General features: G+C 36.2%; 1 protein-coding gene across 5 annotated transcripts in view; it reads right to left on the reverse strand.

Annotated features, from left to right (window-relative positions):
* FRS2 (fibroblast growth factor receptor substrate 2) overlaps nt 1–23339 on the reverse strand; it is a 123891-nt gene that overhangs the window by 62606 nt on the left and 37946 nt on the right. For 2 of the 5 annotated variants that reach the window (XM_060112409.1, XM_060112414.1), the window contains 2 exons: nt 12967–13062; nt 12036–12078 (listed from right to left, as the gene is read on the reverse strand). The gene's annotated coding sequence lies outside the window, so the exon portion shown is untranslated. Of the gene's footprint in view, nt 1–1084; nt 1157–8933; nt 9039–12035; nt 12079–12966; nt 13063–23339 lie in introns of all 5 variants that reach the window. The other 3 variants (XM_060112411.1, XM_060112413.1, XM_060112410.1) reach the window with 3 other exon arrangements.

Raw genomic sequence — 23339 nt, forward strand, 5'->3', positions numbered from 1 at the left:
CAGACACTATGGAAGGTGGCTCTTGACTTTAATGTTACCTCACAGCAATGCTTTGAAAACGACAGAGTGCTGGAGACAGGATACATATTCTGAGACTCCCAATATGGAGATGTAATCAAAGAACCTTGCATATAGCTGAAAATCCGAAATGCATACAACTGAATGAGCAGTAAACCTATCTGGCAGAAGGTGACAGCAAGCAAACTTGCCTTCTTTAATCTTAGTGCTGGTCAAAGGAAGAAAAAAAATCTCCTGTGTGAATTTATAACTACAAGCCAGTTCTTATGAGTTTGTGGAGAAGGAAAAAGATAAAAAGGGGTGAGAAACATGGAAAACAGATTAAAGGTCTAATGTATATCTAACTGGAATTATAAACTCCTCATCTCCAATGACCAAGGAAAGAAGGAACAATGGTCATGCCAAAAAGGGCTGCTGCCTCTTGCAGCATATTCACTGTACTAACTGCACCAGATACGTACCCAAGGACAAGGCCATTAAGAAGCTGATCATCGGAAATAGAGAAGAGGCATGTGAGGGGCTTCCCTGGTGGCACAGTGGTTAAGAATCACCTGTCAATGCAGGGGACACAGGTTCGAGACCTGGTCCAGGAAGACCTCACATGCCGTTGAGCAACTAAGCTCGTGCGCCACAACTACTGAGGCTGCACTCTGGAGCCACAATTACTGAGCCCATGAGCCACAACTACTGAAGCCCGCATGCCTACAGCTCGTGCTCCACAACAAGAGAGCCAACCGCAATAAGAAGCCCACGCACCACAACAAAGAATAGCTCCCGCTCGCCGTAGCTAGAGAAAGCCCGCACGTAGCAACAAAGATACAATGCAGCCAAAAATAAAAATAAATAAATGAATAAATTTTTTAAAATAAATAAAATGAAACATTAAAAAAAAAAAGAAGAGGCATGAGAGACATTTCTGAAGTGAGAGTCTTTAATACCTACGTGGTTTCCAAACTGTATGTGAAACTACACTGCTGTGTGAGTTGTATAACTGACAGCAGGGAAGTCAAGAGCCATTCTCATGAAGCCCAGAAAAACCATACACCCCATCCTGATTTAGACTTACAGATGCTGCCTCATGACCTCTGCCAAAGCCCATGTAAGGAGCTGAATCCTTAAGGACTGAAGAAAACCTGTCCTTTGGGGGAAAAAAAGAGAAAATTATACCTTTTAAAACAGTTGTAGAAGGCAAAAATAAAGAAAATAATAGGCATTACTCAAAGAGATAAAGGTCAAGAATTTAACATAATTATTCGAAGACATCCTCAGATCCAGGAAGCCCAAAGAATCCCATGTAGGATTATAAATAATGAAATAAAATAATGAAGTAGAAGAAAAGAACATCTCAATACATTATATAAAACTGCAAAACACCAAAGGGGGGCAAGAAGGCTTGAAAACAGTCAAATAAAAGGTATATACAGGGACTTCCCTGGTGGCGCAATGCTTAAGAATCCGCCTGCCAATGCAGGGGACACGGGTTCGAGCCCTGGTCTGGGAATATCCCACACGCTGTGGAGCAACTAAGCCCGTGTGCCACAACTACTGAGCCTGCACTCTAGAGCCCGCGAGCCACAACTACTGAAGCCCATGCACCTAGAGCCCAGGCTCTGCAACAAGAGAAGCCACCACAGTGAAAAGCCCACACACCGCAATGAAGAGTAGCCCCTGCTCGCCGCAACTAGAGAAAGCCCATACGCAGCAATGAAGACCCAACGCAGCCAAAAATTAAAAAAAAAAAAAAATACAATTTTAAAATGGACAAAAGATTTGAATAGACATTTCTCCAAAGAAGATAAACAAATGGCCAAAAGAACTGAAAAGATGCTCAACATCACTAGTCATTAGGAAAATGCAAATCAAAACCACAATAAGATTCCACTTCACACCCTCTAAGATGGCTATAATCAAAAACACAGACAACAGTAAATGTTGGCAAAGGATGTGGAGAAACACCCTCATACACTGCTTGTGGGACTATAACATGGTGTATCTGAGTTGGAAAACAGTTAGGTAGATCCTAAAAAGGTTAAACATAATAGCACTACCATATGACCCAGGAGGCCCACTCCTATGCATACACCCCCAAAACTGGAAAACATATGTGCACACAGAACTTGTACATGGAGGTTCACAACAGCATTATTCATAATAGCCAAAAAATGGAAACAATACATATATGCATCAACTGATTAATGTATAAACAAAATGTGGTATATCCACACAATGGAATTGTATTCCATCATAAAAAGGAATGAAGTGCTAACACTAGCGACATGTATGAACTTTGAAAACATCACACTAAGTGAAAGATACCAGGCAAAAAAGGCCATATATGACTCCATTTATAGGAAATGCCCAGAACAGAAAACTCTACAGAGACAGAAAGCAGATTACTGGCTGTCAGGGGATGAGGGAAGGGAGAATGGGGAGTGACTGCTAATGGGTATGGGGTTTCTTTTTGGGATGATGGAAATGTTCTGGAAATAGTGGTGACAGTTATAAAACTTTGTGATTATTCTTTAGAAAAAAAACCACTGAATTTTACACTTTAAAGAGGTGAATTTTACGGTATGTGAATTATATATCAATCTTTAAAAGACAAATCAACTGACCATTTAAAAGAGAGAACCTGGGCTTCCCTGGTGGCGCAGTGGTTGGGAATCAGCCTGTCAATGCAGGGGACTCGGGTTCATGCCCTGGTCTGGTAGGATCCCACACGCTGCAGAGCAACTAAGCCCGTGCGCCACAACTGCTGAGTCTGCGCTCTGGAGCCCACAAGCCACAACTACTGAACCTGCGTGCTGCAATTGCTGAAGCCTGTGCGCCTAGAGCCCATGCTCCACAACAAGAGAAGCCACCGCAATGAGAAGCCCACGCTCCACAACAAAGAGTGGCCCCCGCTCGCCACAGCTAGAGAAAGCCCGCACGCAGCAGCAAGGACCCAACACAGCCAAAAATAAATAAAGAAATAAAATAAAATAAAATAAAGAAATAGAAAAATAAATATAAACTTGGACCCTTACCTTCCACCATATATAGAAATTAACTCAAAATGGATTAAAGACCTAAACATAAGACCTAAAACTATAAAAATTGTTGAAGAAAACAGAAAAAAAGCTTCATGACATTGCATTTGGCAAGGATTTCCTGGACATAACATCAAAGCCACAGACAACAAAAGTAAAAACAGATAAATTGGACTACATCAAAATTAAAAGCTTCTGTGCATCAAAGGAAACAACAGAATGAAAAGGTAGCCTATGGAATGGGAGAAAATCCTTGCAAATCATATCTCTGATAAGGGGTTAATATCCAGACTACATAAAGAACTCCTACAACTCAGTAGAACAACAAAAACAAATAACCCAATTTAAAAATGGGCAAGGGACTTGATTAGACATTTCTCCAAAGGAAATGTATAAATGGCCAACAAGAACATGAAAAGATATTCGACATCACTAGTCCCTAGGGAAATGCAAATCAAAACTACAATGAGCTATTACTCCTCACCCTTAGGATGGCTACTATCAAAAAAAACAGGAAATTGGGGGGGAAAAAAACAAAGTAAGTGTTGGCAAGGATGTGGAGAAATTGGAACCCTTGTGCATTGCTGGTGTAAGGTAAATGGTACAGCTGCTGTGAAAAACAGGAAGATGGTTCCTCAAAAAATTAAAAATAAAATTACCATTTGATCCAGCAATACTGCTTCTGGGTATATATCCAGAAGAACTGAAGCAGAGTCTCAAAGAGATATTTGCACGTCCAAGTTTGTAGTAGCATTATTCAGAATAGTCAAAAGGTGAAAGCAACATAACTTTCCATTGACAGAAGAATGGATAACAAAATGTTTTATACATACAGTGGTATATTATTCAGCCTTAAAAAGGAAATTTTGGACACATGCTACAACATGGATGAACTTGGATGAACTAAGTGAAATAAGCCAGGCACAAAAAGATAATAAAAATACTGTATGGTTTCACGTATAAGAGGTAACTAGAGCAGCCAGACGCATAAAAAAAAAAGTAGACTGGTGTCTGTCAGGGGACATGGGGAGGGGGAAATGTGGAAAGTTTTTCACTGGACACAGAGTTTCAGTTTTGCAAAAAGTTCTGCAGACTGGTTGAACAACAATGTGAATATACTTAACACTAACTACTTTAAAATGATTAAGAATGTAAATTTTATGTTAGGTGTATTTTACTACAATTTAAAAATTTTTTTTAAAAACCCAACCAGGACAATATGAAAAAAGAAAATTACAGGCTAGACTCATGTACACTGATGTAAAAAACAATCCTATACAAAGCATAAGCAAATCAATCCAGTGATTTATAAAAAAGATAATCCAGCGTGACTAAATTGGGTTTATCCCAGGAATGCTTAGTTAGCCTAATTTGAAAATCAAGGTAACTGACCACATTAACAGGTTAAGGGGAAAAACATTTGATCATTTTGAGTTACAGAAAAGCCTATCAATACAGCTTAACATCTATTCATGATTTAAAACAATCAAAATACAACCCTTAACAAGGTAAGAACACAATGAAACCTCCTTAACTTGATAAAGGAGGGATTTTTCTCTTAAAAAACAAAAAACCTACAAGCGTTATTTTATTGAAATATAGTCAACTTACAACGTTCTGTTAATTTCTGCTATACAGCAAAGTGACTCAGTTATATTCTTTTTTATATTTTCTTCCATTATGGTTTATCCCAGGATATTGAATATAGTTCCTTGTGCGATATATACAGTAGGACCTTGCTGTTTATCCATCCTATATATAATAGTTTGCATCTGTTAATCCCAAACTCCCACTCCTTCCCTCTCCCACCCGCTCTCCCTGCTGGCAACCACAAGTCTGTCCTCTGTATCTGAGTCTGTTTCTGTTTCGTAGATGAGTTCATCTATGTAATATTTTAGATTCCACATATAAGTGATATCCTGTAGTATTTGTCTTTCTTTTTTTGACTTACTCCACTTAGTATGATAATCATTAGTTCCATCCATGCTGCTGCAAATGGCATTATTTCATTCTTTTGTATGGCTGAGTAGTATTCCATTGTGTATATATATATACCACTTCTTATCCATTCATCTGTTGGACATTTAGGTTGTTTCCATGTCTTGGCTACCGTAAACAGTGCTATGAACATAGAGGTTCATGTATCTTTTCGAATTATAGCTTTGTCTGGGCATACGCCCAGGAGTGGGATTGCTGGATCATCTGGCAACTCTATTTTTCATTTTCTGAGAAACCTCCATACTGTTTTCTACAGTGGCTATACCAATTTACATTCCCACCAACACTGTAAGAGGGTTCCCTTTTCTCCACATCCTCTCCAGTATTTGTTATTTGTAGACTTTTTAATGGTGGCCATTCTGACTGGTGTGAGGTGGTACCTCATTGTAGTTTTGATTTGCATTTTTCTAATAATTAGCAATGCTGAGCATCTTTTCATGTGCCTACTTGGCCATGTGCATGTCTTCTTTGGAGAAATGTCTATTTAGGTCTTTTGCCCATTTTTCGATTGGGTTGGTTTTTGGTTATTGAATCTACAAGTGTAATTTTAAATGGTAACATTTGAAAGCATTTCCTTTGAGATCAGAAACAAGACAGGAAACAAAACCATGAGTATCTGAAGATATCTAAGAAAGTACAGTAATAATTCAGAGGTAGACAAACAGACCAAAGACATAGAAGAAAGAGTACAGAAAGGAAACCACCCATATATGAAAACTTGATTTATGAAAGAGAATTTTGCATATCAGGAAGGAAATGAAGAACTATTTCAATAAACAGTGCTGGAATAACCAATTATCCATACAGAAAGAATCAATTCATAATCCATACCTCTCACAAAAATCAATTATTGAGAGATTAAAGGATTAAATGTAAAAAGTATAACCATAAAGCTTTTAGTTGATAGAGAAGAATATCTTTATGACCTCTGAATAGGAAAAGATTAAGATAAACTATAAAGAAAAAAACCCCATATATTTAACTATATTAAAGTTAAGGACTATTATGAGGTATGTATGTAAACCAATTATATTCTATTGTGTTTGGGAGGAAAGGGTGCAGCTTATAGATAATGTCATCAAAAGTTATCAAGGTATACATGAAATATGTCAACTAACCAACTGAATTCAAAGATCAAATGTTTTAATCTTTTAATCAACACGATATTGTAGGGACTTGGAAACAAGAATTAAAAAAAACAACACTCTCATGGTTCAGTAAGTGTCTGCATCAACATTTGTGTCTGTATCTCATTGCAAATATTAGCAATGATGCCCATGGTAAAATCTAAATAGTGTTTCAGATAAGTGGGATGTTACTTTGACCTTTCCCACTGCTCCTTGAACCATATTTTTTACCAAAATCCAGAACCTATCTTTGGATGCTTTAGGGAAGAAATATTTAATATATTAAGATAAGATCTCCCTTGGAGAAATACTAAGGACTTTTAAAAAAGAAGAAATGGAGCAAACAGACAACATATTCTTAGGACTTCCAAATAATTCTGAAATTAAAAATGGAAAAGAAATAAACACAATTGCAAGGAACACCTCATGCACTTGGGAAACTATTAACACTGTATATATGACTGAAAGGAATGAGTTGGAAAGAACATTTATCCCAAGATAAATTTTTTTAACAATATGAAGGTATATGTCCACCAAGGAAAATAAATCCATTCCCATTTCATCCACCATCAAAAACATCCTTCCCTTTACCCAAAACACACACATATATATACAAGATAAATGTTTTCAACCTAAACTGTAAGCCTCTGGCTCACATGAAAACAAAATGATTTTAACCACACACAAGCTCCAGCACTCAGACTTGTAGTTTCTACATGCTGCCCACACAGCACTTTGTGAGCATGTGATTAGGAGGAATGATGCACAATCACACCACATTCCTTCCCTCAGCTCACACATCAAGAACTTGCCCTCTCAGCTGCATTCTTCTCCAAACAGCCATGGTCACCTTAGCAACCCTATGCTCCTAATATGGACAGCTGCTCCATTTAAAGTCAGCCCTTCTTGGCAGGGAATATGCTTGTTCTTCAAATTGGGGGAGAGAGGAGAGGTTTTCCTTTCAATACACATTGCAGGGGTTGATTTAACTTGATCAGCACTTTTGTTCTGCGGCAGCAATTTGTGTCGAGTTTCAACCTATTTTGAGGTTTTCTTTCTTTTATTTTTTTTTAATCTAAAAGCAAATGGCTAAAAAATAAAATCAAGGCAGCTCATATGGAATTCTAAGGAAGAATGGAACATGAAACAAAAATGTATCTGAAATAACTGTATTCTTTTATAAAATGATGAAGCTATCCACATTTTTGAAAGTTAAAATTTACTTAAATTGAACTGTAACATCTGAAGCCTTAATATACAATAAGAAATCAGTCAGAAGACCTGTCATAGCCTATTTTTGAACAACAAAAACATTGCTAAGCTTCGAAGTGCTATGACTCCAATCTATTTAATAGATTATGAGTTGATCTGCATCCCTTTATCCCACCATCTACATGTGAAATCTTTCCACAGGCTCAAAAGTAAACTAGGTATTGAGACCAAATGATGAGTATATATGAGGACCCTCCAGACCTAGAATGACCTAGGATAGCACTGGATTACTCAAAACCAATCTTGATCTGTGCTTGTACCACTAAAGCTGGGTCTGAACCAAAGTAAGTCTCTTAGGATAAAAGATACAGGTTTATAATACAGTTTGCCTGATTTTCATACTGCAAACAAATTATTTGCGGGGGAGGGATTACCGTATTCTGAAATAATGTGAGATCAAACTGCTCATTCCATACCCACAAAAGGATTCTAATCCCCACTTGTTAAAATTAAACACCTAATTTTTAAGTATAGTTAACAGGCATGTTCAAAACTAAAAAATTTATAGTATTTGTTCTAAGTTGGAAAGTTTATGAAATAATTTTCTATACAACTGATGGACAAAATCCATATTAATTTATTAAGTGCTGTTTCAGTGAATGTTAAGGTTAAGCGAATACCATCTACATTACTTATTGGTTTTATTTTTGTTTGTATATGTGTGTTTTATAAACTTCTCAGGCTATGAGGTTTTTTATGGTTAGAAACATTTCTTCCATGTTAAAACTATCCTTGTAATTACATCTTCTATATAGAGCAAAATATCCATTGATAGGGTGGCAGTGTAGATTAGTAAAAAGAATCTAAAGCTAATTCTGCTACTGGTTTCCTCATCTGTAAAATGATAATACTCTGTCCTACTTACGTCATGTGTTAACATAACAAAGTAAAAATCATGAAATTATTATGCCATACGAAATACTCAAAAATTTAAGAAATCAGAGAAAGGGACTATGTTACCTGAACTGTTATTTTTAAAAAGAGTGGGGAGTATTCAACAATGCATGGGATACCAAATCAATATCAAGAGGGTCCAGTCTTCCCGCCAAAGATTTTACAAATACTTAAGTGCTGACATGTAAATAACTACTTCTTTCAAAAAGCCTCAACACTGGCTTTTAGCAAATGTGAATTCCCTTACCCTTTTCCATTCCACTACTACTGAATCAGTTCCACATTTCCGCCTGGCCTCCAGAACTAAGTGTCCCTAAGATCCTCTTTCCATAAAAAGAAACTGCTCCCAGAAGGTACCTTGTTAGCTTTTTCGACCTGATAGAAGCCCCTCCCTGATCTCATCAGTGCTGTCATTATCCTCCTTAATGGAATGTCAGGGCCCACTTTATCCTCTTCTAGGAGTTTTCCCCTCTCCCCTCTTCTCGACTACAAGGCATATCATCACCACAGACTTGGAGATTCTAAAGTTCCCACTTTCTGACAATTTCTAGTTAGGGGATCCAAGAGAAGTTACTTCTGCTGATACTGTGCTTACCATAGATGAAATTGTCTTTCTGCATCCCAAATTTAGAATCTTGCATTTGTACTGTTCTTACTCTGTGTTAGATTCAGTGATGGAAATTCACAGAACATGATTCTGCTTCAGTGAAGTAATAGAAAGAAATAAGATGAACGTTCATATATAATTTAATGGAGAAATTAACAAGCAATAGATAATGGGGAGGTTCTATAACATTACTGGTATTATCTTTCAACCATAAGGCTTTTCACCAGCTAACACTGAGACCTAAGCATTTTAATATACTGTTTCTAGACAAAAAAATATACGTTTTTGTTAGGCCCTACAGTTTTCTTTGTTCTAACAGACTCCTAGATAGACAGCCTTCTAAACAGATGTTTATATTTCCTCTAATCTTCCACAGGATCTAATTCGCATTCTTCAACTTCAATTCTAATATAAAGAAATAAGCACGAACTGACCTTTTCTTAAATGCTCATTTTATGTGCCTTACACATTTAAGAAACTTTACATTTAATAGCTTCATTTTAATAAACAACATGGAATACAATGTACCAGTTGGACAAAACAAATTAGAAGAACACTCAGCAACATGGCCAGATCTTAGAAAAAAATAAGACAGGAGGGTGGAGGGGACTATAAGAATAAGATTAAGACCTAATGTATAATTAAAACACAGGCACATAAAATAATAAAGCTTTTATAAGATATAAACAAAACGATACACACCAAACACATTTAAAGGTCATTTGTTATGAAAGGAAATGGAAGAACAATCCTTTAACGAACCAGTGATAAATGGGTATGACACAAACTGAAGAATATCATTAACTCAATACTCCTGTACTTGAGGTTAAAAACTGGTACTTCAATATTGGAGAAGATAATCATGTGACTGTTTAGATACCTGGCCTTTCTCCCGTCTATGGAATTCTTACTGCTTTATTTAAATCCATGGTTGTCTGTGGGTCATTATCACCCTGGCACTTCAGGCCATGTTCCCATTTGATTATAGTATTATTTTGTAAGGATTACTTTTTCTTCAACTCTCAGCTTGATACTTTCCTTTTTAAATGGCACTCCAAAACAAGGTACAATAGCTAGTATAAAAAGATGCAAATTTTTCTGCATTTTAAATTCTGCATGTGTCTAAATTACATTGCGTCTCATAAGCAGCAACATGTTTTGAGATACAATTTTGGACTAGTTAACATGAAATTCTCTGCATTTCTTTACTCCTTTGTCTTTGAACTGTCAATAGTGGATACCAGAAGTTAAACCTGTATTACACAACTATGGTAAGGTTAAGGTGGAATTCCCCCAGCTTAGCAACAGTGGAGAGCTAGAGCTGTTACCACCTCTCAGTCCAAAGGGTAAAGCGAAGTGTGGCTACTAGGACCTAGGAGAGTAGTGGCAGGAGAGGGCCTCTTGACAGAGGCAAAAACAACAACAAACTGGTACTTCAGACAAAGCCATCCTCTTTCATAATAAACAAAGTTGCCCAAAATTTTAAACAGTAATTTTTAAAATTGTGATAAAATATACATAACATAAAATTTACCATTTCAACCATTTTTAAGTGTAGGGTTAACAATAATTTAAGTTGTCACTGTCCCTTTAATACCTTTAACTGTGTAGCAGGGTAATACTATATAAAGGTGAATAATCTTTTTTAGATTATTTTCTACTCTAAAAAAATTATGAAAGCACCTGGTATGTACAAAAATATATATTTATTGAACAGGTACAGGGGAACCCTAAGGGTACAGACAATATAATTCATCATCATTGTATCATACATTGTACTGATGTCTGAGATTTACATTTTATTTGCCAAAAGAACAGTGACAAAGATGTAACAGATCAAGTTCACTAAGATTAAAATTTTTGAAGTTTTTGTTTTTACTTTAAGCATTGTGGTCCAGGAAAAGAAGGATCTGGACTTCTCCTGAAGTAATGCCTTTGAGTAGTGCCCTGGAAGATCAGATAGTGCTATACACAGGTTCTAGGATCCCCTCCCTTAACCTCCTGTTAAGTAGAAGAAAAAAATAGGGCAAAAGAGTTTCACAAGAAACTTATAAATGAAAACTTGGAAATTTGCTCTCCCTTCCTCCTTATCAGCTAGTGGGTCCCCTTTATCTTAACGCTTTATTTTCAGTTATCAGGGTAAAAACTGACTTGATTAACTAAATCTGTGGCAGTTTCAAAAGCAGGTGGAAAAACTGTGTTTGAGGGTGAATGTTACCCTCAGGACATAGGATACTGAAAAAAGAGAAAAAATGAGAAAGTTATTGATCTGAATAATTCACTTTATAAGCATTTCCAGTTGACAGATTGAATTACTCTGCAAGGACCACTACTACCTATGCCAAAAGTTCCTGAGAAAACTTAACCAAAGTAAGTTCTTAATGCTGCCAAGCAATTGATTTTAAGTGTCTGGCATAGGGTAGGCACACTGATAAGGAAATTTTACTATCTACTCACTTGAACAATTTCATCCTTCAGAAGTCTAAAGAGAATAATAATGTATATCAATGATGATTTAAAATCCATTGTCAAGGTGATCATTAGGATTTTTTTCTTTAATACTACCTGTTACTCAATCTTTTATTATCTAGCTGGTAGGAAGCATTCCACTTTTTAAACGAAATATAGCAGTTACACAATTTCCATAGGTGGAAGCATTGCTAAATAATCTCCTTTAACTTAAAGCCTCTAAGAGAGCTTCTATGAACCCACTACTCCCTAATGTCACTTAGATAGTACTATCCATTGAAGTAAAAGGTAAATGGGCCCCAATGAAAGAAAAGAACTTTTTTCTCAAAATGGACAAACCCACTCCTAAGTATGCTAGGAATAAGCTGTGACTATGAAAAGCAGTATTTGAGTTTCAAGGTGACTACTTTAATCACACCCTTTTAATCCTAACTTCAAATAAGATGACTTGTGTCTTGCTAGCAAATTCTGAGGTAGTAAAGGAATAGCTAACAAATTTGTGAGAATCTTGTAATAATCCAGAAAAAATATGAAATAAGTATGGGAAAAGGATAAAAAGCCAGAGCAATTAAGCCTATACTCAACCATATTTGTTTTATTAGTATATTAACAATGTCTTACCTTGTGGAATTCTCTTCTGAGAAAAATAGATACAATTTTGTCCCTAAAAAAATTTCAGGTAGAAAAGTTGAAATGTTAGTTTCAAATAGAAAGTCTTTTGAAAATAAAAAGTTACAAAATGCTAGCATAGTACATTTAGATTATAATGACATTTGGTATTAACAAAGCTTAAGAAATATTAAGCCTCAAATAAATGTTATTATCTTCATTAAAATATTTATTATAAAATTTATTATTGTATTATAAAAATACTCTACTATCAAATCATTTTTGCTAAGTACATAATAATGAGGGGCACATTTTCATATTCTAAGACATTAGTACTTAATTGGGTTTTACTCGTGCCAAGATTTGATATTCTGAAGGGTACCTTTCTTTTTTTGGCTATTGTACATGTCACAGAAGTCATCCCTTTAATGTGTAAAATTCAGTTACACAACCATGACCACCACCTAATTCTAGAACATTTTCATCACTCCAATAAGAAACACTGTTCTGAAGGGTATTTTTATTCCCAGGAAGAAACATCTTAACAAATTTAATTTTAAAAGATATACAAGAAGCATACTCTTTATAACACTATGACCATAATTTGTTTTTTTTAAAAATGTGTAGAACACAGACCAGAAGGGAAAACAAATATCCAAAAATTGTAAGAGTGGCTGTATTTGGAGAGCGTTATTATAGTGACTCTTTTTCATGTATTTCCTCAAAACTAAAATTTTATAATATTAACTTTATAGTTCTTAAAAAAGTAAAGCAAAGACATACATTTTCTAGAGATATATGCTAGAATTTGTTCCACAACCCAAAGGAAAAACAGAAATACAAGTTGACACTTCTTTAAAAGTCCACTATATTTTTTTATTAAATGTTTTTCAAAGTAGATAAAGTAAGTATAAAGTTAAAAAAAAAATTTGGCCACACTTACTAATCTGGTTGAAAAGCCACAGCTGCATCTTACTTTATGACAAATTGACTGTTTCATTACTTTGGCATCTGGGCATCTACTTCTTAATGGTCATTTCTGAAATAAAGATGCAATTAAGAACATATTATAACAAAAATATAAAATCTTTAAGGACAATTATCTAAATATTAGTGACTAGAGGGAACTATCAAAACAGTTCTTAAGCAACCTTCTAGTAAAAAACATTAATTGGGCTGAGAATGAGGTGGGAGGGACCAGAATTATACAGTTATGCTACACATACTCATTATAAAAATCTACAACCGCTTCAGTCCTCAATCCCTTTCACCCATCAGACTCTTGCAATTCCTAAGGATGCCACTTACAAACCGGAAAAAGAGGAAAGGGAGACGTAGAAAAGGAACCCTAAAATTGCACATTTGGCTTCTTGTTTTTGTTTTTTGTTTTTTGGGCTGCACTGTGCAGCTTTCAGGATCTTAGTTCCCCAACCAGGGATGGAACCCAGGCCCAGGTAGTGAAAGCGCCGAGTCCTAACCACTGGACTGACAGGGAATTCCCTAAAATTGCACATTTGAAAACAGTAAGTTAATTGCTTATTTATTATGCTTGTCTGTTTCTCCCTCACATCTATAAGAAATCTAAGCTCCAAAGGAGATTTTTTTCTGTCTTATTTGCTGGTATCTCTCAAGCACCTAAGACAATGACTGCCATGCTATAGGTGTTCAGTATATATTCATCGAAAGAATGAATAACTTTATGAATGATTTAATGTTAACTGATGAAATATTTAACCTGACAGTATGTCAAAACGGCAGTCTCAAAATGCCATTTCTTCCGCACATACACCATTAATGTTAATGCCAACTACATCATCAGTATTGTTTCTTTTTGCCAACAAAGCCCATAATTAAGACAATCAAGACATGGTCCCCGAACTTCAAGGAACAGAATAAAGGCATCTATCACTTTGTAATTTTATTAGTGCAACCTCTGGGAAAGACTCCTAGAAGGGGAATTGCTGGACGTGTGATCTTCCTAAATATTGCCAAATAGTGTGGATGAGGGTCTTTTTCTTTTGCAAACATGTATGTTCTTTGAGGAGACAGCTAGGAATATAAGAAACAAGTCTTTTATAAGGAGTGAAAAGTTGATCTCAACAATAACCCTCAAGGAACCCCCTACTTCCCATCCTGTAACTGAATTAATATTCCACAAAATGCTGCTCTTTTAGTAAAAAAAATTGGGGGGAATACAAATATTATTACAGAATTGCTTTTCTTCCTTTCAACAACTGGTGGAAGAATAAACCAAAATCATTTTTAAATGGTTGTCTACAGAGAAAAGAGAAAGCAAGTTGGAAAGGACAGGCATGGAAGTTAGACCCCTCAGAATGTATCTTGTTTCATAGTTTTTACCTTGAAGACATGTTTTAAAGTCAAATGAACATCAAACGATAATGACATTTTGAACATCAAAATGATAACGACTACCATTGACTGGAACATTAAATGTATTTTTTAAAAAATCCATCGTCTTTGGTAGTCACTAGAGCAAGAACTAATTATCCTGAAAATTGATAATGGAAAAGAATCAAGTATTTATCCTGCCTTTCTTATATGAAAGGTACCCCAGAGTAACCAGAGAGTCAGTAAGTGAAAGCCCTCTTTTATAGGATTGCAAAAAATAAATGTACAAGGAATGACAGAATTAGAGAATACTCATTTTGTAATAGTTAATGAAATAATAAATCTAAAAATTGATCAATGGTTGCTAAAACCATTAGATAAAAGGTTGATGGGAAACTTTATAATGGATAAATCAGGCTACAAAACCTGAACCCAGTGATTAACCTTAACATCATTACAAAGGGATCAACCAGACTTTATGTGCAGAAGTATTCATCACTATTCATTAGGTATTTATCCTGGGAGCTCCAATTTCAAAAGATATCCATAATATGACCACTTTTACCACCTCCACTCTTATGATGGTCCAAGCCACCTTATTTCTCATCTGCATTACTGTAATAGTTCTCCATCTGATCTCCTAGCTTCTTCCCTTGCTCACCTCAACAAATCAGTCAGATTAGTCCTTTTCAAAAGAAAATCAGATCATGTCATTCTTCTGCTCAAACCCTCTAACTGAGTCCATCTCACCAGTTTCAAAGCCAAAATCCTTACAAAGACCGTAAGGACCACGATCTGATTTTCCCTTCCCCAACTCTCTAACCTTATCTCCTACCACTCTCCCTCTTGTTCACTCCATTTTAGGCACATTGGCCTCTTTCCTTAAACACATCAAGCATGGTCTCACTTCAGTGCCTCAGGACTTGTACTAATTCCTCCTTCACTTCCTCTAGGACTTGGTTTTTAAAAGTTATCTAATTAAAGAGATACACCCTGGTTCCCCAGGCAAGCCCAAAATATCTGCCTCAGATTTCCTCATCTGGCAGAGAATATGTAAGGAGAAGTCAGTCATAAATTTTGGAGACGATAATCATTTGAAACACAAATGTAATCAATTTTTGTATCTTTGTATCTAAACATCTATGAAGTTATACTGTCTCTTTTAAAAGATTCTTATGGTCCAAACTTCAAAGAATTAATGAAGATATAGCTACCATAGTGTGCGTGGCTTTTTTTTTTCTTTGCAGTTTTTGTTTTGTTTTTAAATCATCTGTATCATAACCCTAGAAAGAAGTGGTGAAAGATTTGAATTATATGAGTCCCATTAAAAAACAACTAGCAAAATAAATGGCATTCCCTTTCCTCCCACTCCTTTAGGGATTTGTTTGAGATTACATTATAAAATTCCAAGTAATTTCAGGAAAAGTTTAACTACTTCCACATTTATCTGTTACCTTTTAGGCACCATGACCACCAGAAAGAATCAAAAGAACTCACTAACTCTAACATGACTAGACTAGCTATGCCATGGTAGGGATGTTTGAACTTAATTATTTTTCTTTAAATAAACAAACTCCTCCTGGGCTAAGGCCTACGCTGCCTTTTAAACATCCTGCGTGTGGTGGCCAAGCTTCAGGGTCTTAAGAGAAATAGCCAGGGGACAGTGAAAACAGCAAGTATGACTCAGTGATCATATTTAATAGTCTCTGAAGACCAAAACAAAGATACCAGTTCTGGCAAGAGTTCTCTAGAATTGCCCCAAAACTGACTTATCCACATACCTTTCATCTGAACAATCTATTTTTAAGGCTCACAAAGCATTTGTTATGTGCCTATCAGACCTTACATACAAAAATAAACCAAAAGTATTATGAAAACAATCAGCTGGGGTTCTAAGAGTTAGATGATGAATCTAATGTTAAAATCTGCTTTTTGGGGGAGGGACGTGAAGAGAACTCTTGAATATTGTTGTGCAGAAATGCCCCCATTCATCTGGAAATCAGACTTTCAGCAAGTTCAACCACGTGAAGAAAGGCTAGTGATATTAAAGCAACCTTTTACTGAGCAACTTCTGTGTGCCAGAAATTTACATTAGCTTGCTTAATTCTCAGAGCTTCCCTATGGGAAAGGTATTAACAAAACAGAGTGGTTAAATAACTTGTCCAAACCAGAAAAAGACGGCTCCAAAATGCAAAATCTCAGTCTTTCTTTTTCACTGTTATAATCTGCAGTAAACTGGAATAAAACTATTAGTCACAAATACCACATTTGCCCCATAGGAGTAACATGTAAATCCAGGCTGCTCATTTGAGAAATTTGTTCCATTCTTCCACAGCTGTTTTAAATAAGAGGACAAAAGAGGAAGGTTCACTGTTGTACATTAATAAGAAACATGTAGCATTAGGGATGAATCAGAAGAATATGCTACATTTAGCTCTAAGGGAACTGAGTAAGAGTAAGTGGGGCACAGCACAGCTCACTAATTAGTATTCATTCATAATGATTAACCTGACTCAACTCTTAAGTGACTGATGGCTATTCCATATGCGCTGAGAAGTCAGGGAAGAAATGTTAAGACTTAATACAGTGGGTAACACAGATATTTACCAAAATAGTTTCTGTAGTTTTCTGGATGTTTGAAATACTTCTCTCTCTTTCTCTCCTGATGTATAGATATATACATACACATACATACATTAAAGTTTTTCATTAACTTCTTAAAATTTAAAATAAAATTATTAGTTATAATTCCTAATTTTCCTTTTCCGGAAAATTCTCTCATGTGGAACACCTTAGTTCCTGACAATGTGAGATAACACTTATTGGCTTCGGTTCTTTATACTCAACAGAATCTGATTTTTTAACATGTCATTAATCAGAAAATATTTTGTAGGAATATTTCCTTTCTAAACTGTACATTTAATTTGTTACTAGATGCACCCACCGCTTATCATACAATGAAAGTAACATACCTATTCTAAAATAAAAAATCAAGGTGATTACTTAACTATCAAGACGCATTACCCTGGGACTTCCCTGGTGGTCCAGTGGGTAAGACTCTGTGCTCCCAATGCAGGGGGCCCGGGTTCGATCCCTGGTCAGGGAACTGGATCCCGCATGCATGCCACAACTAAGTGTTCATATGCTGCAACTAAAGATCCCACATGCCACAACTAAAGATCCCCCATGCTGCAATGAAGATCCCACGTGCCACAACTAAGACCCGGCACAGCCTTAATTTAAAAAAAAATTTTTTTAAAGACACATTACCCAGGAACTGTGGCCTTACTATACTAATGTCCTCAGTTATTTGGAGAAAGTGAAGACTGCTTGGAACAAATTATCCCTCTTGACTAAAAGACACAACATTTAAATAATTTACTGCTTTACACAGAGCAGAGACTCAACAGATTCATGATTAAAAGTTCCCCAAAGACCTAAATACATTATGCTAGACTTCTAAATACTTGATTGTGTCCTGGGAATTTTCAGCATAAATTAACACACACAAAAAAAACCTCCTTCACAATCTCAAATCATTGCACTAATGGTTAAGAATGATGAAGGAGGGCTTCCCTGGTGGCGCAGTGGTTGAGAGTCCGCCTGGCGATGCAGGGGACACAGGTTCGTGCCCCGGTCCGGGAAGATCCCACATGCTGCACAGCGGCTGGGCCCGTGAGCCATGGCCGCTGGGCCTGCGCGTCTGGAGCCTATGCCCCTCAACGGGAGAGGCCACAACAGTGAGAGGCCCACGTACCGCAAAAAAAAAAAAAAAGAATGATGAAAGAAAGGGGAGGGAAGGTAAGGACACACTCTTCCAGGATACCAATTATAAGTAATGCAACCTTCACCTATGGTGTTTGCTGTTTTGTTTTGCATTTTAACAAAATGGAAGTACACAGCATATGGAGTATGTATTGTTTCTTGAAACTTTATCATACACACCTTCTCTCCCTAGAGTTAGTGTCTGTCTCTTTCTCTCTCTCCTTCCCTTCCTTCCTCTTGCACACAATATGAATAACTGTTACTTTTTTAAACTTTTGTTTTATATACAAACATGCTACTCACATTCTGGCTATGACAATAAAATATATTTCTTAGTTTAAAAAAAAAAAGACCTCTTAACATATGAGTCTATGTAGAACATTAAGGTAAATATCTCCTGGGTTAGTTTTCTTCTATGTGTTCAACATTATACGTAATGAAGAGATATATACAAATAAATATCACAGAGCTTTACTGTTTTTCATGAATTTTAATACCACACACAATAAAATATTCACTATGGAGAGGAACTTGGTATTAAAGCAGATTTACTTTGACTCTATTCCAGGGGGTTGAGTTACTTGAATACCAAAAGACTTCAGTATTTGATAGTCTCTTCTTGAAGATGCTGTAATATGTATGTGCCCCACAAACTGTTACCCAACTGCATTAACTTCCTCAAAAGTGGAAACAACTTTGATAAAGTTGTTTATAAAGTTCAGCCCTTTTATTTTCTAGGGGATAACCAATAACTTCAAAAATAGAAGTCAACCTAGAAGAGCTACAATTTTTTTCCTAAATTCCTCCTTTATCTGCTAGGAGGAAAATACTATCTTCATCCTTTAGTAGTTCTGGTAGACTCTAAATATTTTTCAGCAATGTAACAGACACAATTTTTCACCACACTCAAACTCTAATTTCTCATGGTAAGCACTGCACAAAAAACAATGAAAGAAAGAATGACCAATGCCTTCAAACTGGAAATCAGTTTCCAGCAAAATGAAAAGTAGAATTCATGTCTCATGAAAGAATCTTCAGTAAATCCATATCACAAAGCAATCAATATAAGCTATACCTGTTTTCTCTGAACTACAACTATGAAATATTGTTTCTCCTAAAATCCACAGAACTTTCAGTTATGGCCATCAGATAATTCAAAGGAATTCAGTGGCCCTCTATAACTTGGTCCTCCTTCATTATACATAAAGAACTTGCCTAGGGCCTCCCTGGTGGCGCAGTGGTTGAGAGTCCGCCTGCCGATGCAGGGGATACGGGTTCGTGCCCCGGTCTGGGAGGATCCCATATGCCGCGGAGCGGCTGGGCCCGTGAGCCATGGCCGCTGGGCCTGCGCATCCGGAGCCTGTGCTCCGCAACGGGAGAGGCCACAACAGTGAGAGGCCCGCATACCGCAAAAAAAGAAAAAAAAAAAAAAAAAAAAAGAACTTGCCTAATATTCTATATTTAAATTGCATGTAGAAACAAAAAATGGTAAGAAGGAGGGTGAGAAAGAAAACCTCATAAATTGGCCATATTAGAAATAACAGAACAGATTTTGAGACTGGGGGAAAAAAAACTGAAATCATTTTCTACTTTATAGGTGAAGAAACTTGAAGAAGCATATGAGCAAGGAAAGAACTGAAGTTCATATTATAAATGGTATTTTACCCTAGAATTACCAATTCCAACAGATCTAAAATAGGTGTTTTAGCTTAATACATACATAGCATATGTAATCAGAACGGACTGCAATGTTGAAGAGTTTAAATGAATGCATGAATTCTGAGTACAGTATATAAATTAAGGGAAATTAGAAATGGTCTATGTATCCTTCAGTGATGACAGAATTCCAATAAGTAACCTGATTCCTTGGTGCAGCTTTTTAGGACAGTCTGTGCCGGATGGATCACTGCTCTGGCCCAGTATGGCATTTCTTACTTAGATGACTAATTAAATGCACCATTAGCTAATGTTCATAAAGATAAGAAACTGTGTATATGCCAATATCCTGTTTTCAACCTGGTAGCTTAATAAAAGGACTACTGCCCATTTGAGGATTGCTGGTCCACTAAACCAGTTCATAAAAGAGGAATAAATCTCAAAGTTAAGTAGTGGAATAGCAGAGTATATATATAACATCAATTGCATTTATACAAAAACCCATTGTATACAGCCTGCACTGGACCAAAAACAAAAAATTCACAGAGAAATAAGAGAAATAAGAGTTCTCAAATTTAAATTTATATTCTAGGAAAGATCAGATTAGGATAAGGACAAAAAGCATAGTATATTCAATATTAAAAATGTAATACTTAAAGAGAATAAAAATCACTTTCAACTTCATGGACATTTACCTTAAATTAAGTATTTCTCTATCATCCAACTCACATTTAGACTGTTTACAACAGTATGTGTGTGGAAGGGCATTTGATCTACTCAATTTCACAAAAATTACAGCCTCCCATTTAGTCCCAAAGGTACAAGTGAACAAAATAACATTATTATAAAGTGCTGTTTTGGTAGCAAAGAAAAATATGCAGAACAGACGGACTCGTACTAAAGGAATAATTAACAAGAGCTGTGGTTCATGAAGAAATACTCTAGCTTGGGTGACATCATGATAACTACGCGAGTTTGCCTTTATGATTTTCCCCCCAAACCAAGTTGGATATGTCCCAAGTTAAATAACAGCTCCTGTTTCACTCCTAGATATCACTTTTTTTTTAGCTTTAAAATAGAAGTACATAAGTCAATTTAAAATGCAAACTGGTATAAAGGCTTAAAACTCATTGTTTAAAGAAAGCACTGATTCTAACTTTAAAAAAAAAAAAAAGGCCTTAATGACTTTCCTAAAGCAGAGGAGGAGTTTCATCGTTTTTCAACCTACCAATGCAAATAAAAAAGGCTATAAAGGATGCTGCTTGTAGAATAACATGCATGTATCCCCCCAATCCTTCCATATATATTTGTCTCTATCTCTCCCTCTCCCAGGGCTGTGTGTGTGTATATGCGTGTGATGTTTCTTCCTCCCTGCCTCTATTTTGGTCACTCTATGTCCCCTCTCCTTCTTGCTGACCTCTATTACACTCTATAACTGGCTTCTAAGCACTGATATTCAGAAAGAAAGCATTTTATCAGATTGTAGCCTGTGGCAAAGTGAATTAGAAAAATAGCCACAAAATGAAAAAAAGAAAAAAAATCATTCAATTAGTTGAAAACAGATAAAATTAAAGCCACAAATTTTCATTTCCTTTAAAATGCCTAAATACATAGATATACCATACATATGACTTTAATAAACTTAGTAGAGTTAATCTAACAGATTTATTTACAGGATTTTGAGCTAAATATATGGGGAGAGGGGGTATTAAAAGAGTTAGTTTAATACAACAGTTATGAGCACAGGCTTTGGAATCAGCTTTGAGTTCGTGTCCTAGCTCGACACTGACTAACTGTATGATCTTGGGCAGGTTACTTACTCTCTCAGCCTATTACCTCATTTCTAATGTTGTGAGGATGGCCTGTGATAACACCTGTAAGACAGTTTGCATGGTACCTAGCACATAGTGAGGGCTCAGCACACATTACATCTAAAACATGCAGTCAACGTTTATCACTCTTTTTGTCTGCCTAGCATCTGAACTTCCCTTCTTAAGTTTGGGAACTTCCCCACCTTATGTTTTCAGAAGATCAAAGAGTTTTCCACATCTTAAATTTAAGAACTTCACACCATCTCATGATGTGAGAAGGTGAGACACTTTTCTGCATGTCCTACACGGCCAGGACACGGGCTATGCCAAACACATATGCCCAGCCCAGAGTAGAAATGGGCAACTAACAAGCAGGACAAGAAGAGACCAGAAAGAACTCTCTCTCACACTAATGGTGGAGCAACTGCAGGAAGGTCAAGTCTGGGGCAGAGGTGGCAGCACTTAGTCAACCAGTGCTATAGCCGTGTCACTGGGGCAGGCTGTGGCGTCTGTCAGTCTGTCTCTAGATGGCACTGGCAACCTCATGGGAATCGTTGTGCAATGTGATTTTGGGCACTGTTTCTGGCTGCTCAGCCCTGAATCTGGTTCTCTAACTCTCAAAACAATTTGATGAGCCACTGAGCTCTATCCAATATCCTTTTAAAATACACGATATGCTTTTACTGGTTTTTACTGCCACCAAGAATTGTGACGGAAACAATCAGGCAGGGGGAACATCCATTCTCACCTACCCCACCCCCACAGGGGAAAAAGATTCTGTTTTTAATCTCTCCAAAGAAACACAAAAGTAATGTTCACTTTTAACCAACGGATTTATCCTGTGAAGTTTTGGAAACCTGATTTCTATAAATTTTGGATAACAATTTTCCTAATCAGTTTTAGATTTATTTCAAAGGAACACAGACAAGGAGAAGTGATGACACAAGAAAATACGTATGTGCAAGGAGTAAGTATCATTAAGGTAAGAAAAATTATCCCAACGTGCCTGAAATCAACCTCGCTGTATTCCCAAGCACCTTCTTCCCAGCAGGAGCTTTTCACTTGGGGTTCTATAACCAAGGAGTCCCTCCTCCTCTTAAGGGTTATTTTAAGGTCAAAAAATTTTAAATTATCATCAAAAGGCCTTAAACATTCCTATTTTGTTTTAGCAAATAATTCAGTAAAATATTTGTATAACAAAACCATTCAATTCTCTGTTAAAACAGTGCAGAGCAAGTCAGTGCCTGATTGCCACAGGCTGATTTTTCAGTATGTAAAATACACTCCTCTCCCTCTGCCAGATTTCTCTGCATGGCCATTTTATAGTTCAGTAATGATTTTTCCACTGTTTAGAATGTTAAAGCTCAAATCTGTTAATTTTATTACTTGTCAATATAAATGTAATATAAGGTTTGTGGGGAGTGTGAAAATGGCGGGTTAAATATCTATGTTTTTAACCCCAGGAGCCAGTTACCATATAGAGTTGAATGTTTTAATGAATAAAAGAGCAATCTAAACAAAAGAGCAATCTTTAAAAAGTGATAGTCTTTTCAGATTAAAATTTTAAAAAAAAGAATCAAGCATTTAGAAATGTATATTGACATCTAATCTATAGCTATCATATTAAAAACTCAGTAGAAAAAAAAAATGAATTTCGACAGAGATTTGTGAAAGAAAATAAAAAAGGCCACAAAATTGTAGGGCTCATGACAATAATACGTTAGAGCTATGTTAC

This window comes from Mesoplodon densirostris, chromosome 11, assembly GCF_025265405.1.
Source record: "Mesoplodon densirostris isolate mMesDen1 chromosome 11, mMesDen1 primary haplotype, whole genome shotgun sequence".
NCBI classification, from domain to species: Eukaryota; Metazoa; Chordata; class Mammalia; order Artiodactyla; family Ziphiidae; genus Mesoplodon; species Mesoplodon densirostris.